The sequence below is a fragment of the Tamandua tetradactyla genome, chromosome 9 (assembly GCF_023851605.1).
Source record: "Tamandua tetradactyla isolate mTamTet1 chromosome 9, mTamTet1.pri, whole genome shotgun sequence".
Classification (NCBI taxonomy): Eukaryota; Metazoa; Chordata; class Mammalia; order Pilosa; family Myrmecophagidae; genus Tamandua; species Tamandua tetradactyla.
The window spans coordinates 89,509,404-89,526,480 of record NC_135335.1 but is presented as its reverse complement, the minus strand read 5'-3'; the positions used below and the strand labels follow the sequence as shown (position 1 = coordinate 89,526,480).

Genomic DNA, 17,077 nt, shown 5'->3' with positions numbered 1-17,077 from the left:
TTTTCTTTAGTGCGTTAAAATTGTCTTCTCCTAGTATCTCTTTAGTCAAGTGTTATACTCCCTAGTTTAATTGTCTGTGATTCTTATCTTATCATTCAAATCTTATGGCTCCATCTCAGGGAACACCTCTAGAATTTATCTTCCAACTCTACTTCTCATTTTTATAGAGGGAGGGGTGGTGCTATCCCATTTTTATTTTCTTAGAGCCCTTTATTGCTTCTTATTCTTTTGCAAAATAGCAATCTGTTATTTTTTATGGAATAAATAGCTTTTCAAACCTCCCAAGAATATCAAGAAGTAGACACATTTAGTATTTGTATGATTCCTGCATTATCTCTAAATTCTTCTCTTTCCTTGTTTTCACTTTGTTTATTTTGGTCTCTCTCTTCTACAGTGAAGGTTCTCTTTATCTTTCTGGTGAGCCAAGTTCATTCATTCATGTTTAAGAGTAGGGCATTTAAATCCTAGTGGAAGCTCAGTACACATGGACTGGGTTAGATGATTTCTCTCCAGGGAGATCTTGTAAGAAGCAGTTCCCCAACTGCCAATGTTTAGACATTTTGGTGATTATGTTTTTTCAGACAAGTAACCTTCTGATCTCTTGCCTTGGGGACAGCTACTGGGCTCTCTGCTATATGCATTAGAAGGGAAAGTGGACTAGGAAGATCAAACTACTATAGTATAAGCAGACTCTTATTAGTTCCCTTGAGTTTAGCCCTGAGTCTTACCTTCACATTCCACCATACCTGAATTGCCAGCCATTCTCATTCAGTTTCTCAAAGTAATAAATAAAGCCCTGATCTTCTATGGTGATGATGGGGAAGGGGCATTAGTGTTCTCTTCAGGGTATGCATCAGAGAGTTGGAATCACCTGGTTGTTGATATTCCATTCACTGGGGGGGAGGGGAATGTCAATGTATTTGATCTTTCCACTTACTCTAGGCCCATGCCTCACTGCCTCCACCCATCACCTCAGCTAAGTCTTTCCAGGGTTTTGCATTGTGAACTGCTTCTAGTGTGGTTACTACCCTCCCTCCATACACATAAATTCTGGATTCTTCTGCCCTTATAAATTAGTATCGGCACCTTTGTCACTTTCCACCCATTGAATGATTTGTACTTGCCTGCTAAAGTCCCAATCTTATATTCTTTTTGCCCTTCTGGTTTATAGTCTTTTATTCCTTTAAGTAACTGCTTCATGAAGCTTGGGCAAGAGGATAAACATGTGATTTCAATCTGCTTTCTTTAACTGAATACCATATATTTACAATTTAGATCTGCAATGTTTTAGTGCAAATAATCCCATTGGCTCATATATGAAACAAACATTTTCTGAACTATAAATTAATAAACATGATATGAACAGTATGAAAGCCATTAAGACAAAATATTTGAAGTCAAGACTATCTTGAAAAATCTGGAATGTAGGGCCAGAGTTCTTATCTAATGTCTCCTCTCTGCTCTCTTCTATGCTTACGTTGCTGATGGCTTTAAATAAAGCCACAAGACAAAATGGAACAGTAACATGTAAGAAAAACTCTAACCTGTGTAACTCTCACCCTTCAATTCCAAATTTCTCACTCTGTCCCTCCTCCCCCACAAAAAATCTTACCAATATTTCAAGGGATTTGTACATAAAATTTCAGACTTGGACAGACTTTTTTTCAAGATAAGGACCAACTCTTGGCTGAGAAAGACTCATTCTTTCATCTTTTTGTATTGTCATTGCACAATTCAACCAACAACTAAGTTTTAAAACCTTCACTTTATGGGAGGCACAGCTGGTCAAATCCAGTGCTCACTATATTTTTGTTCATTTGTTTGAATTCTTTCTTTTTGCTTGTAATTTACTCAATAAATGCACTCTAAATGGGGCAAAATCTTGTCAAAAGTTCCTCAAACACCAAAAATTTAGAAATATATAGAGACGTGTTCTCCTCTAGAAGGGAAGAGATTTTATTTAAAATAATTTGATAAGACCTTTGGTGTGGCTGATGATAATCTGTAGGCCTGATAAGACCTTGGGTGAAAGTGATAAAGAAATGTCAGCATGTATCTGCTCGAGGACCCACAAGAATTCAGGAGCTGCAGAAGACAAGAGAAAGCAAACGAGAGATTTCAAAATCATTTTACCTATGAAAAACATAGGAATTTCAGGAGGGGAAGAGTAAATTCAACACAGAGCAGAACATGACGTTTAATAATAAAAAGTCTAATATTCAAATATTTATGGACTAATATTATTCATATATATGGCAAAAAAATTTCATTTCCCATTCATTTCCACAAACCTTCAGAAAAGACTGCCACCCTCCCAAAGGTCTTGGTTTAGGAAGGTTTCCTATGGAGAATAAGGAGAACTGATTAAGGAAGATTGCTGATTTCTGTGCCTGCATTGATAGTGTAAAGCAGAGTCGGCAGGCAGGATGAACCTTGAACTGAAACAGTTCAGCAGAAACAAGAACTCCAAACCAGCAGTGGAGGGAACATGTAAATCATCTCCACTGGAGAATCCTCTGAGAGAAAGGAAAGGACTCAAGGTTCAGAGTACGGAGCTAACATCTGCGTTAGTTTTATAATAATGTCTCTGAGGCTTAAACAAATGGCAAAAACCCCTGTAACTGTCTAAAAGAGACTGAATCTCGTACTGTATCTGCGTTTGATGAGTAAAGAGAAAAGGCATTTAACCTAAGAAGGACACAATAGAAGACCGCAGAAAATTCCCTTTGCCGAAAGCATTCTGGGGTAAGTTAAACAACCTCTGTGCGCAGGAAGAGGTGGTATTAAAGAAGGAATTTAAGTACTGCATTGGGGGCTGAACAAGAAGACGCTGTGGTTCTTTAAAATCTGAGAGTCTATAATTCCAGGAGTTATGCAGACTCTGACCATTTCAATTTAGCCCAACTGGAATGGAAGTTAAAGTGATTTTAAGTATAATGCCTCAAGGCTCTCGGTGGAGTTCAGCTCACCACGTGGTAGTACTGATTCTTATTCAGGACAGTGACCGGGCAATGGAGGTCTTGCGAAAACGATTCCAGTATTTCCTGTTGGATATACTCGTTCTCTAAAGACACTGAAAGGAGAACTGAACAGACTTAAAAGTGGAAAAGCTTCCAAAATCGAGGGTAGGGACTGGGGGGGAATATTGGACCAGGCTGGAAGAGGCTGTCTCTTACAGAGGTCTCCTAGTTGAGACTGGGTTTTTGGTTCTGTGAAAGAGCTTTGCATGCTAAATTATTTTTGTGTTTGAGATGCTTTCTCGAAAAAAGACTTGCATTTGAATTCACGATGCAGTCTTTTTTTAGGGATAAATCAGTAAAAAATGTCCACACTAACCTGTCATTTTCCTCTTCTATTTTGAAGCTCTCTGTATGGCAGTTAACTTCTACCCAAAAACAAAAAATGTGTTTGGAAAATTCCTGGTTAGGCCACTTGCTTGCTTTGTGAATGACATGTGTGGTTAGCTATAACATATATATAGCAATGCTTTCTTCTTATTGCTGCCTTCTTCATGCATGTTTTTCTTATTTGAACATTTTTATGGAAGTGATTAAATATTTGGTTTCAAGCTAGTGTAGAAATTGTGGAGATATAGAAATACTCTCTAACTGAAATCCAACTTACATACACCTACACAGTCATACAAACACACACATGCATTCACATTCCTAAGATATGCATGATCAGATAGTTTTTATTTGATTTCAGTGTCCTTTCTCCCCCCCCCCCCCCACCCCCCCTTTCTCTTCTCCCACTCTCTTCTCTCTCTTTTTCTTTCTGGGAGTGTAGAGAGAAGAAAATGAAGTAAAAGTGATTTCTATTTCATTTTAGGCTTGCTTTCTAATAAAGGCAACATTGTTCAGATGCTCAGTTCTCCAGCTCTTACCCAGAGTTAAATGTTGTAGAAATGTTACTTCAAGCCTTATTCAGAATGACTGAAATATTTTTGCAGGGTGTCACCTTGCAAAGCATCATTAATGTTTACAGTTTCAATAGCAAGTTATATTGCTATAGTAACTCCTAAAGGGATATCCTTTCCCCACCCCACCCCACCCAAAAAAGCATGAACTGAAGAGAAAGCAAACCTTGGTATTTAGGCCAAAAATTCCTCAATACTGATTAGCATTTAGTAAATTTTCAAAACGTATCCTCAAGGACTGGAATGTTTCCTATTCTATTAAATCAGTTTTATGCAGTGTTGTATGATAAAAACTAACAATCTTAAGAGAAGCCCTATGTTTTTATTAGAAATTTCAGTTTCTGTTGACACTGAGGGAAAAGGGTTATAAAAAGGTAAAACTGGGACTCTTGCCAGAATAAACTTTTTGTGAATAATTCTACAGCAATTAGAAACCTAAAAGATGTCTATTTAATATTCCATATCTACCCATGGACTTAATAAGAAGGGAAAAAATATGTTTCATTTATTGCTCCATTGCTATATAATTCAGTCCTTGGGTCTGCAAAGTATTTATAATGTTAAAGCTGAAAGAGATTATATATTTGGAAATATTTCTTAAAAATCTACACATCATTATTATAAGAAGGATTGATTTATTAAAACAGTTCAGAAAATTTCTTTAACTATCCATGTTAATTTATCTAAGAAATATGAGTGGATCATCAAATATTATTACTATCCTGTGGATACATTGTATACTCAATGGAAATACCAACATCTTTCCATGCTTTGTCTTCCGTCTGTAATTTGGAGTAGGGTTAAGACATGACCCTTGCTAAGTTAGCAAGTTGAGGCTCCCCTAAAAAGAAAATGATCTCTAATTAAGAGCTATATAAAATTATTTGCAAGTTAAAAATGTTTAGAATTTACATAGATCAATTGAAAGCAAAAAACTGATGTGTTTAATTTTCCTTTTCACAGCAACAATAAGTTATTTCAACAACAAAAGTATTGGTTTGAATCTTAGTGCCTTCACCACCAATTTATGTGCAGTCCAATAAGCCCCCTGACTTCTTTGAAACCCAATTTTATCATTTTTAAAATAGGGGTAATTATGCTTGTCTAACTTGCAAATGGCTATGATGCACGGATTAGAACATATGTGATAGTTTATTTAAACAAAGTTGCTGAGCATCGTCTTCAATAAGATCAAAATTATTTCCAAGCTCTAACTCATTGCTGCTTTTGCCATCTGGAGAAGATGCTACCAATGCTAGCAACAGGAGGATAAGGAGAAGTTAAACCCCCCTCCCAATATGGGCTGTACCTTCACAATGTAGAATTGCTTTTTTGTAGTCACGTCCTAAATACCAAGGACTGAGGTCTCCGTCAACAACACACCCTCAAAAGAAAATCTACTTGAATCTTTGTAGATTGGCTTCCTGGTTTTATGAAGCCAGGAGAAAGAAAAACAAGCCGGAACATCTCATCAGACAAGCACATGACAGCACTGTAGGCCTCCTTCTGGGGCTCAGAAACCAGGTAGACTTTGTACCTGTTTGTCCACCTAGACACCGAGTGTGAAGCAGACAGGAAAGATGAGGTCATTTCACAAATCATCAGACTTCAGCTTGTCATCAGAAACCCAAAGAAGAGAGTACTTGGGGAGCTTAGGGGTATCAAAGAGGGGCCCTGGCCTGGGCATTCTGATAAGACCTAATGTTGCATGGAGAGTGGTTAACATTACCCAATGGATCCTTGATTGCTGGAGGAGCTCCTCCGTCACACACAGATGTCTGGTCCCACGTCTGGCAGGGAACTGGGTACACAAAAGCAGACACTTTCTAAGAGGTATAATGATAGCCCAAGTCTGAATCCAGAGCTTCTAAATCCTGAAATGATATTGTTTTTGCTACTTAAAATTAAAAAACAAAAAAGGTCCATGTGGGAAACATTCTGAAGTAAGTCACGGAAATTTTAGAATGGGAGCTACCATCTGTTTATTTCCAGCACCCAACCCAGTAAATGGCACATGGGAAATGTTGAATGAATGAATGAATGAACTCCACGAAATGCCTAATGGTAGTAGCGATTGTCCTTTTTTTTTAAGTCTAGAAATTTTCAAACATAACATTAATAGAGAGAATAGTATATTGAACACACATATACCCATTTTTGGCTTCAACAATCTTTTTTTGTCTATTCTCCCTCAATTTTGGAGATAGGTTATTTTAAAGAAAGCTCCAGATATCATATAATTTTATCCATATTTATTTCACTATGTAACATAAAGATAAATAAAGACAATGCAAAGATATTTGACAAAATTAATTCCTTAATATCTTCTAAAATCTCTGTATCAGAAATGTCTTTTTTTAACATTTTTTTATTCAACATAACAATATAAAAACACATTCTTACCATATGATCATTCCATTCTTGATATATAATCAATAATTCACAATAACATCACAGTTGTATATTCATCATCATGATCATTTCTTAGAAAATTGCATCAGTTCAGAAAAAAAATTCATACGTACCATACCCCTTACCCCTCCCATTCATTGATCACTAGCATTTCAATCTCCTAAATTTATTTTAACATTTGTTCCCCCTATTATTTATTTATTTTTAATCCATATGTTTTACTTATTTATCCATAAGGTAGTTAAAAGGAGCATCAGACACAAGGTTTTCACAATCACACTGTCACGTTGTGAAAGCTATATACAATCGTCTTCAAGAAACATGGGTACTGGAACACAGCTCTACATTTTCAGGCAGTTCCCTCCAGCCTCTCTGTTATGCTTTAACTAAAAAGGTGATATCTATTTAATGCTTAAGCATAACCTCCAGGATAACATCTCGACTCTGTTTGGAATCTCTCAGCCATTGACACTTTATTTTGTCTCATTTCTCTCTTCCCCCTTTTGGTTGAAAAGATTTTCTCAATCCCTTGTGCTGAGTCCCAGCTCATTCTAGGATTTCTGTCCCATGTTGCCAGGAAGGTCCACACCCCTGGGAATCACATCCCACGTAAAGAGGGGAAGGGCAATGAGTTTGCTTGTTGTGTTGACTGAGAGAAAGAGGCCACATCTGAGCAACAAGAGAGGTTCTCTCGGGGGTGACTCTTAGGCCTAATTTTAAGTAAGCTTAGCCTATCCTTTGCGGGGTTAAGTTTCATATGAACACAACCCAAGATTGGGGCTCAGCCTATTGCTTTGGTGGTCCCCAGTTTTATTTAATGGGCCTATATTGGTGCAATAATCAACTAGGTGCAGCTACTTTCTCAAACTGGAACAACAGGAATAGTAGAAGATGGTGAACATATTAAGCTCATAAATCCTTCTAAGAAGAGGAATGTCACTCATGTGGATAAACATTTCTAGTTTGGAAGAGTAGGTGAGCAGGGGAAGCTAAATCATGCTAATTTGGGACTGCGCTAATATGCTGATAGAGTCAATGAAAAATACTGATGATGAGAACCTTAGCAATCATCTAGTTGTAGCATTTTTAGGCTTATTGAGGGTAGAGCCCTGTAAGACATGCAGGTCTTATCAGAGCATCATGAAATAATATCTTTAATTTCATCCTACGCTTCAGGAATAGTTTAATTGGACAAACATAAAAACTCTATTATATTTGCAGGGCTGCATTGCATCATAATTGGGAGGACAGTAAAAACAGGCTAGAATTTGACATTCAAAAAATATTTATTGTTTATGAAATGTTATTGATGTGTCTGGAGAAACAACAGTCATTAAAACAGGCAAAATCTCAGCTATCATGGAGCTTAAATTCCAATTTAGGGGTGGGGAAAGAGATGATACAATAATAAGTGAAATGTGTCAGATATTAAAGTATATCATTTGGTGATATAAGTGCTGTGGAGAAAATGTAAATCTGAGTAAAAGGATAGAGTAGTGGGGCAGTATTCTACACAAGATGGCCAAAACACTCCCCATGAGAAGGTGACATTTGAGCAAATATTTAAGGTAGTTAAGGGAACTAGCCAGTCCAGACAAAGGGAATAGCAAGTGCAAAGGTCTGAGGTAGGAATAGCAAGAAGGCCAGAGTGGCTGGAGTGAAGCAAGTGAGGGGGAGAACAGAAAGAGCAGGCATCAGATAGGTCATGGAGGGGAGGGCAGATCAAGAGTCTTAGAGCCATTTGTAAGGACTTTGGTTTTGATGCTGATGGATACGGGAGTTTTTAGGGTTCCAAGCAGAGGTGTGATATTATGTGGCATGTTTCATGAGGACCACTGGCTTATATGTCGACATTAATCAGTGGGATGGAGAAGATGAAAGCAGCTAGTGGTTAATGTAATAATCTATGTGAGAGATGGTGATGGCTTGTAGCAGAGACTATCAGATAATAAGAATAAGAATAAAATATAAAAATGTTCTGTTTTTTTTTCCCATGAATACTTATCTGCAATATATTTAAGTGTTTTTTATTACCTGATAGAATTCATTGCCAGATAAGGGAGGCAAGCACAAAGGGTTAAAAATTCTTTTTTATGGAAAAAATCTTAAAATGAGAAGAATCTAAGGGTTTCCTTCTTCCCTGAGTTAACAATGAGAACTATCATATATACTTGCCATTTGCCAGGAAGTCGTTATTTAACATTCATTCTTATGTCATTTAACCCTCACTATAAACCTGTGGCACAAGCATTGTTTTTCCATTTTACAAATGAGAAATTTAAGGTTCAGAGAAGTTAAACAATTTATCCAAAGTCACACAAATGACAGAGCCTGATTTTAATTTACATTGCTTAATCTCAAACCCACGCTGTTTCCAGTGTGCTATAGTGTGGATTATGAAAAGAAAAGTCATTATTTGTTTAAGTATCTGATCATTGGTCCAGATCTTAGAATATCATATTCTAGAGACTTAATGGAAGTTAAGAAATTAAGTGCCTGGAAAAAGCTTTTTATTTGCAGGTTTTTGGTTAATCAGCTTGATCCATTATTACTGGGTAGGATATTGTGAAAAGAGACTCTTCAGGAGTCAATATGTTAGGAGAGAAAGAGGCAGGTTACATAACCAATGGCGGCTGGGCCAGGCCCCGTGCGCACCGCAGTGGATTGTATATGGCTATCCCAACCTCCGCATTCAGTATTGCAGCTGCTGGCCTGAAGCTGACTTCGTGGTGGGTGCATTTACTCTATAGAAATAGTCAAATGTGATAAAATAGGGCTTTTTAAATTTAGAGGCCTGGTTTACCAGTTGTACTCTTACCTATAACTCAAATTCAAACATCTAGAACTAAATATAAAGGGGTGTGTGTGTGTGTGTGTGTGTGTGTGTGTGTGTGTGCCTGCATCTGTGTATTTAGGAGAGATGCAGAGACAGAGAGAGTGCTACCAATGCTCTTAGTGTGGTTAATATCTACAACTAGTGGACAAATAAAACAAAACAGGGGGTGTAAGTGTAGTTCAGTGGTAGAATTCTTGCTGCCGTGTGGGAGACCCAGGTTGGATTCCCAGCCTGTGCACTTCCCAAAAGACAAACAAACCAGCAAAACAAACAAAAACCAATAAACAAACAAAAATTCAACACACGGTCCTGCCATAATGGAATACTCATTTGGAAAACTAATGAAATTTGACCCCACCATACAGCATATAAAACAAATAAATAAAATTAAAAAATAAAACAAACAAAACTAAACTGCCCTTTGTTCTAAATGAACCAAAATAAGAAAAAGTGCCCACTTGGCAGATAGATGCATCTTTTTTTTTTTTCTTCTAGGGTTGCTGTTTATGATTTTTCTTCTGGGTGCTAGGGACAGGTGGGGGGGCTTCAGCATTGCTCACCCTCCAGATGCAAGGGCCCTGGGATGCGGGCAGTAAGGCATGTGGCTCTGTCTTGGGAAGGGATTTCTTGGGGGCCCGTGCAACGGGCTGGGGGCCCCGGGGAGCCTGGCCTCGTGCTGGCCAGAGGTCATGGAGCAGCCATCACTTTCCTGTGCTTGGGTGAGGCAAGCTGAGACAGATGCATCTTAAAGTTTATGATTATACATTTCCTGGTTGACCTTAGCAAAATGACTAGGCTGTATGATATAACCATTCTCAGCAGCAGTTAAAGAACTCTAGACAGTTTCAGGAAGACATAGCCTTGGTGTTTATTGAGAAAATACAATTTTGTCAAGCTCAATTCTTCCACGGAAGAATGAGATGACATCAATCCAGGCAGAGGTCTCTTTCATGGGATTAGAGAGCTTCGGCTCCCCTCGGAACAGAAGTAAATGATGAGGTTTTCTTCCCTGAGCTGGCCTGGAGGAATGTCCATTTGGCAAAAAAGAGACCAAGAAGGGGAATCAGTCTGAATATTAACAAAATAATATGATTTACTTGACATGGGAAAAATCAGTAGCTCCATTTAGATGAAGTCATTACATCTCAAAGTCAATTAGAAATAGTGTGAGAGTTATTGGTTATTTTGGATTTTCCCCACAATTTATGTCTTCCACCAGTATTTCTCCAAAATATAGGAGCTTATATATTGCACCAACACCAACACACACACACACATCTTTTCTACCACCTCTACTTCCACACAAATTTCTCTTAAAACCTCTCTCAGGGAAATCGCCTATTTCAGTGGCCTTTTATTGTTGTACTCAGCCAGAGTGTATAGCTCCCCATCTTCTCTTTTTCCTCTCATTGACCACTGTCCAGTCTGGGTCAGACCCAGACTTAAGGCCGAGGCCTGGTTTTTCCCTCGTGGTCAAAGTCTGGGCACAGAGGCAAGGGTGTTGAGGGCATTATCAAAGCAAGGAAAACTAATCCAAATGATGCCACTGCACCAGGGAGGTAGGAATTGCAGGAGCTGGGATTCAAAGCCAAAGTGGGATAGAGGATAGGGAGCCTGGAAAGCTGGAGGCAAGGGGTAGTGACAGGAACAATGAAGCAGGATGTGATCAGAATGAATTCAAAAGTTGGATTGGAGAAACAATGCCACTTACAGCCTTTTTATTTCTTCATATCTCTCTAATGGGAGGCAGTATTGCATGGGGTAAAAGGTGTGGAAACTGGAGCCAGGTTAACTGAGCTTGAAGTCTGACTTTACCATTTCCTAGCTAAGTGATCTTAGTGTTCTTATCTGTAAAGTTGAGTTAATAATAGGTTTTTAACTCTCAGGATTGTTAGGATCAAATAAATTAATATTTGTAAAAACCTTAGAAGAAAGGTCTATATAAAACAAGCTAAAAGTAAAAAAATATATGCCTACATCCCCAGCATCAAGCATAAGGAAAAAAATTCTTAGTATGATTGGAGCTCCCTTATTTAATTCTCTTTTGCTCAGAGATAACCACCATCTTGAATTTATTGTGTATGATCCCTATGCATTTTTATATACATTTATATAAATATTGTATTTCTGAGTAATAAGTAATTTTGTTTTTCATATTTTAACCATGTATTAATGGCACCGTGCTTTAGGTGCTCTTCTGGAACTCAGTTTGCTTGCTCATCTGTGTTAGTACATGCAGCTCTGGAATGTACATCCATGTCACTCCTATGGTTAGTGTAGTCCCGAAATCTGCTTCCACTACAATTTCTTTTCTCTTGATGATGGATACTTCTAGTTGCTTCCCTTTTTTTTCTTTATTTTTATTATATGCATCTTTTTTTTTTTTGCATGGGCAGATACTGGGAATCAAACCCAGGTCTCCAGCATGACACACAAGAACTCTGCCACTGGGCCACCATCGTCCGCCCATATTATATGCATTTTTTTAGCATACTTCCTGTAAATGAGTGAGAGTTCCATGATGTTTCAGAAGTGAAATTTCTGAGGTGTAGGGTCAGCTTATTTCCAAATGTACTTGGTTTCAAAAATTATTCTTTAAAGATATTTGGACGCATTTACAATATCATCAGCAGTATACTATGTGCTAAAGACTAGTGTAAGCTCTTTAGACATATTAGCTTATTTAATCCTCATAACAACTCTATAAAGTACATGCTATTATATCCCTTCCTTTAGAGATGAGACGCTAGGCACTTTCCCTTGATCACTCAATGATAAACCTCGGAGCTGGTATTCAGATGTAGGCACTCTGGTCCAAAGTTGTGCTGAATGTGAAACAGTAAATCATAAGGAGCCAAGATATTCTGACCAAAAAATACTACAAGACAGATAAAAAAATCTCATGAAGCAGGTGAGACTTTAACCAGACCTTCAGTTTGTGAACAATTAAGAGGGAAGGTAATGAAGAAAACATCCTAGCCAGAAGAATCTGCAGCAACACAGAATGTGCTTATGGCACAGTAATGCAAGTGTTCAGACTGGCAGTGTGGGGCTGGGGGGGGGGGGGGGGCAGGTTGCAGGGGACAGTTACTGCCCCTCTACCAAGCCCTGTGCACAAATATTCTCTTCAGTTTGAGAGACGCGCTGCAGTGCCACAAACATGAAGCCAGAGGAGCTATCCAAAATCCCACCCTTCCTCTGACCTCGAGTCCCCAGCTCACATCTTGGAGCCTATTGCTTGTCTGTTCCTTGAGTGCATCTGTTCATTGAGTTGTAGTCTCTCTATTTTTTTCTACTTTAGATCATTTTTTCTACCCCTTATGGAAAAGGGAGGAGTCCAATCTGCTTTCCATGTGACAAACCTTCAGATATTTGAAAGAACTTTATAAGTCACAGGTCCTTCTCTTCCCAACCCAGTGTACATGCTGGACTCTTCGCTTGCCCTCAGCACACACACATGCAATTCATTCAGGCCACAATGGCAGAGCTTCTAGCCATTCTCAGGTCCTAGGAGGAATCCCTCATTGTCAAAATGACACTTCCCTAGACACCCTTCCATTCACCAGTGTCTTTTGTATGATAGGGTATTTACAGCTAAATATTCTTTTCCAGGTATCATCAAACCAACATAGAGAACAGTGAAACCTAAAAGTTGTCACTAGCCCCTATAAAGATAGTTGAACCATGCTGCATGGATCATATGATTGTAGATCATCAAGAAGACTTGGACAACAGTTCTTTGCTCTGTTCCCTAACTTGTCAATAGAGAAATTCAAGGCTTCTGTGCTTGTATTTCTTAGCCACTAGAAACAGGAATAGTTGCCTTTACCTGTTTGTCAATGATGTTGTGAAGAGGCATATCAGATTGGTATAAAAGAATGTAACTTCAGATAACAATGGATAGGAAGGATGAGTAATGGCTATATATCCACAATGCAATGGAATTTAACCTTGTTTTGTATCATGGGGTCCTTTGATAATCTATTGAAATCTCTGGTACACTTCCCCAGACAATGCACATATGCATGGACACACACAAAAGCGTAAGCTTCACCAATATAATTGGGGAGTTAAATTAAGCAGTGAATTTTGAACCTGCCCATTAAATGAATACAGAATATGGTATTTTTTCTTGACTCAGAATTGGAATTTAGACTCAAATCTGGGTTAAAGTCCTGGCTCCATTTCTTACAAACTGTAAGTTTAGAATTGAGGCTATTAAGCAAGTCCAGGAATCCCAACCCAGTACATGGACATAAATTGGATTGCAGTGAAGTTTTTGGATTCAGTTCCGAGTCTATGGATGGGTGTATTTTCTCAGTAATAGCAATTGATTTCTGGAGTAAATAGGTTGATCTTTAGTGTCCATTTTCTGCCTTTTCGACTGTTCAATATCACCATGTTAGTAGAAGTGCACTCATTGCTCTCTGAGAAGATGAAGTTGATCCATTAAAGTAATCCTAACACATTAAGAAGTTAAGGTCTGGATATGTCCCACCCGAGTGGTCAAACTTAGGAAAGTGCACTAAAGCCAGAAGAGCTTAGTGATCTGAACACATGGCTCATAGCAACGGAATTTTGGATGTTGGTGTTGGAAAAAAAAATTGGAACAAGAACATCTTTCCAGCAATAATAATGACAGTTTTATAGCATTTACGTAATCTTGAACTTTCCAAAGTTCTTTCATGTGCATGGTTTCTTTGCTTCTCACCAAAGCCAGCAAGGGTGGGAGCAAGGGGTAATTCCCATTTTACAGATAAGGAAATTAATCCTTGAGAAGTTAGGTGACTTGTCCTAAGTCTTTCAGTTCGTAAGAAATGGAGCCAGGACTTTAACCCAGATTTGATTCTAAATCCCTATTTCTTTTGCTATATCATGAAGGCAATCATGTACATAACCAACAGTTCCCATTTTCAAGTGGCTACTTTGAAGCCAAGGTGTGTAGTATGAGTTCACAGAAAGTAGAGGGGTCATCTCAGCAGGTATAAATCCTACAATCTCTTTTTCTGGGTAACCTTAAGCAGAGTGAAGGGTGGCATTGCCAATTGCCTCCACCTGCTCAAAAACTTCCCTGAATTTACAGATGCCTGAAATCCCCTTAACATTTAGCAGGACCTTTCATTACCAGATTTGAAATGCAAATAGCAGGGACTAGGTCAGTACACATGGCTGATATCAGATCCTTCTCTGAAAACAAGTTTGGGCAGGGGAGGGGCAGGGAGGGAAAGACGCCATCAGAGCCAGGACACTGTACGAGGTGACAAAGTACCAGAGGAGGAGAGAAACACCCAGGGCCAAGGATAAGGGACACCTCCCTCTCAACCTTGAGGCTCTGAATTTGAGGGAACCCATCTCCCTCTCTGCCTAGTTCTCATCCCTCACAGAATAACAAAATTAGTATCCTCTTAACTGCAAAGAAATGCAGCATTTCTCAAGGTGGTCCCCAAGGCTGTGGCCTCAGCATCACCCAGAAGGTAGTTAAACATGCCATTTCCAGGACCTCCCTCCCGGCCCCAACCCCTTTCCAATCTGGGTCTCTGAGGCCAGGCCCAGGGATTTGCCCAGGCAACAAGCACCCGGGGTCACTGCTCTGGACAATGAAGTTGCAGAGTTATTGTCCTAGAGGAGGAATTAGAAAATGTGATCCCCATGGATTCTTGCCTTTGGAAGACCTAGACGAAAACACCTCAAGGAAAGTTGATTTATGGGATTGATTTTCCAGCTATCCTCTTTCCGTATCTTAAAATCATATGGTATAGGGAGGTGTGACGGTGGCTCAGTGGCATAATACTTACCTGCTATGCTGGAGACCCAGGTTTGATTCCCCGTGCCTGCCCATATGGTGCATATATATATATATATTTAATTACAGAAACCTGTGCATTTGTTACTGCACTCACATACATAAATGTGATCTATATCTATATCTGCATGCAGGTTATTTTAACTTCTTTTTCCCATTTAGTTGGCTCTCACCCTCTTTTATTCCCCTGATATACTTTCATTTCCATCAGGTCCCCAGTATTCCATATTACAATCTGATATGCATTCTCCTTTTAAATCACATGTACACACACACAAGCATTTATATTCTAAACCATATGGGTAGTCGTTACATTCTGTATCATTAAAATAGAAACAGGTTTTACATTATTTTCTGTATCTTGCTTTTCTCACCCAACAATACTCAATAGAAATCATATTCCATATTAGGAAATATAGCTCCAGATTTTTTGTAAATGGTTGTCTATGATTTCACATGGTGGATGAATCATAATTTATTCAACTCTTCCCCATTGACTGGTATACTCTATCCCCAAGTTGCTGCTGCTATGAACAATGCAGCAATTAACATCCTTGTATTTTATTTATTTTAATTAAGTAATTATTTATTTAATATCCCTGCTTCTATTTCTAGGAGAGAAATTTTATCTGTAGGACAGGGAATTATGTAAGTGTTTACTATAATAATAATTAATATTAGTATTCTTGAAGGAGTTGTATGTATTTTATTTTAATAATTCTTACCAGCTTGCTTGCCAAATAAGACAGTATTTTAAGCAGTAATTCCTATAAAAGTATTCTTTTTCTCCGTTACAACTTTTCACTATAAAAATTTATATTGGTAGTGAAATGTAACTAGTTATATATATTTATAATATTTGGATTATAAATGTCCTTCATCTTTCATCATTTCAAATTCTTACAGTAGCCTAATGCTGTACCATTTGAGTCTCATTAATATTTCATGTCACAAGCAAATAATAAGTATTGAGCTCTTACAGAGCCTATACAGGTGTAACCAAGAAAACAGACAAAGCAACCAACGAACAAAACACTTGCTGCTTTCAGTGCAATTACCCTCCAAATACTTTAGGTGATATATGTATGTATGTGTGTATGTACGCATATGAAAAAGCCTCCAATATTTTCCTTGCTTTATCAGCAGCAAAATTTGATAGTCTGATAGGGCTAGTTTTTCTGCATTTTTAAATATAAGAGACCAATCAAGGTCAAAGGACATTTCCTGGGCACAATAGCGATTCTATTCATTTCTCTGTGACACTGGGTGTGTGTGTGGGGAGGAGGCGGGGGTGTCGGAGGGATCTTGCTAGATGCACAGACTTCAGTCAATCCTAGTTTGATTTGAACTTCTGAAGTGTCCAGCAGGCCTTGAGGTGTAAAACAGTCTGTTTCACTTGAGGCTTATTCCAAAATTCCATTTACAGTCCATGTGAAATGGCAGGATTAAAAATGGGAAGGTTAGTGGAGACAAGAGAAGTAGGAAAGGGGGTAGAAGGGGGGTGGAGACAGAGAGAGAAAGCATTAGGTCTGTGAGCTAAAGCGGAAAAAAAACACAGTTTAATTATGGAAGAAAAGATGCACACATAGGGTAGCTCACACATGCAGAGTTGCTGGGGAAGCACATTCCAGGAAAATCTTAAGAGATTACTTGAATAATAAACCATGCATTCTTCAGCAAACCATCACGGGATTAACTATCCCTTTCCTGGGAGCACAGTCAATTTTATTTTATTTTTTTCCTTCTCCCTCACAAGCAGGTTTTTTGTGCAAGGGGAAGTATCAAGCAAGCACTGTAGTTTTTCAAACATTGCATTAAATTTTTCCTAACCTCAGTTTTCAAAACATTAATTTGGGTAGTGATAAGAAAATACTGTAGTCTAGTCAGGGTTACCATTTAGGTGGACAGTCCAAGAAACTAAGTTTGGTGTGATTCTCCAGACGCAGGGTTGTTCATTTTAGACCTGCTGCGCATTTTAGAACAAATAGATGTGATAGGAGACAATGGTTCACCAAGGATAAGAAGAGTTAAATTTATTTTCATTCTTTCCTTTTTCTTAATGTGAGCAGAATATTGAACTACTGCCAGAAGCAATATCAGCACACTA

At 38.3% G+C, this 17,077-nt stretch overlaps 1 protein-coding gene across 1 annotated transcript in view; it reads left to right on the top strand.

Annotated features, from left to right (window-relative positions):
- Positions 1–2,461: 2,461 nt before the first annotated feature.
- Positions 2,462–17,077, top strand: part of DAB2 (DAB adaptor protein 2) — a 69,386-nt gene continuing 54,770 nt past the window's right edge. The window contains exon 1 of the mRNA XM_077117049.1: positions 2,462–2,745. The gene's annotated coding sequence lies outside the window, so the exon portion shown is untranslated. The remainder of the gene's footprint in view (positions 2,746–17,077) is intronic.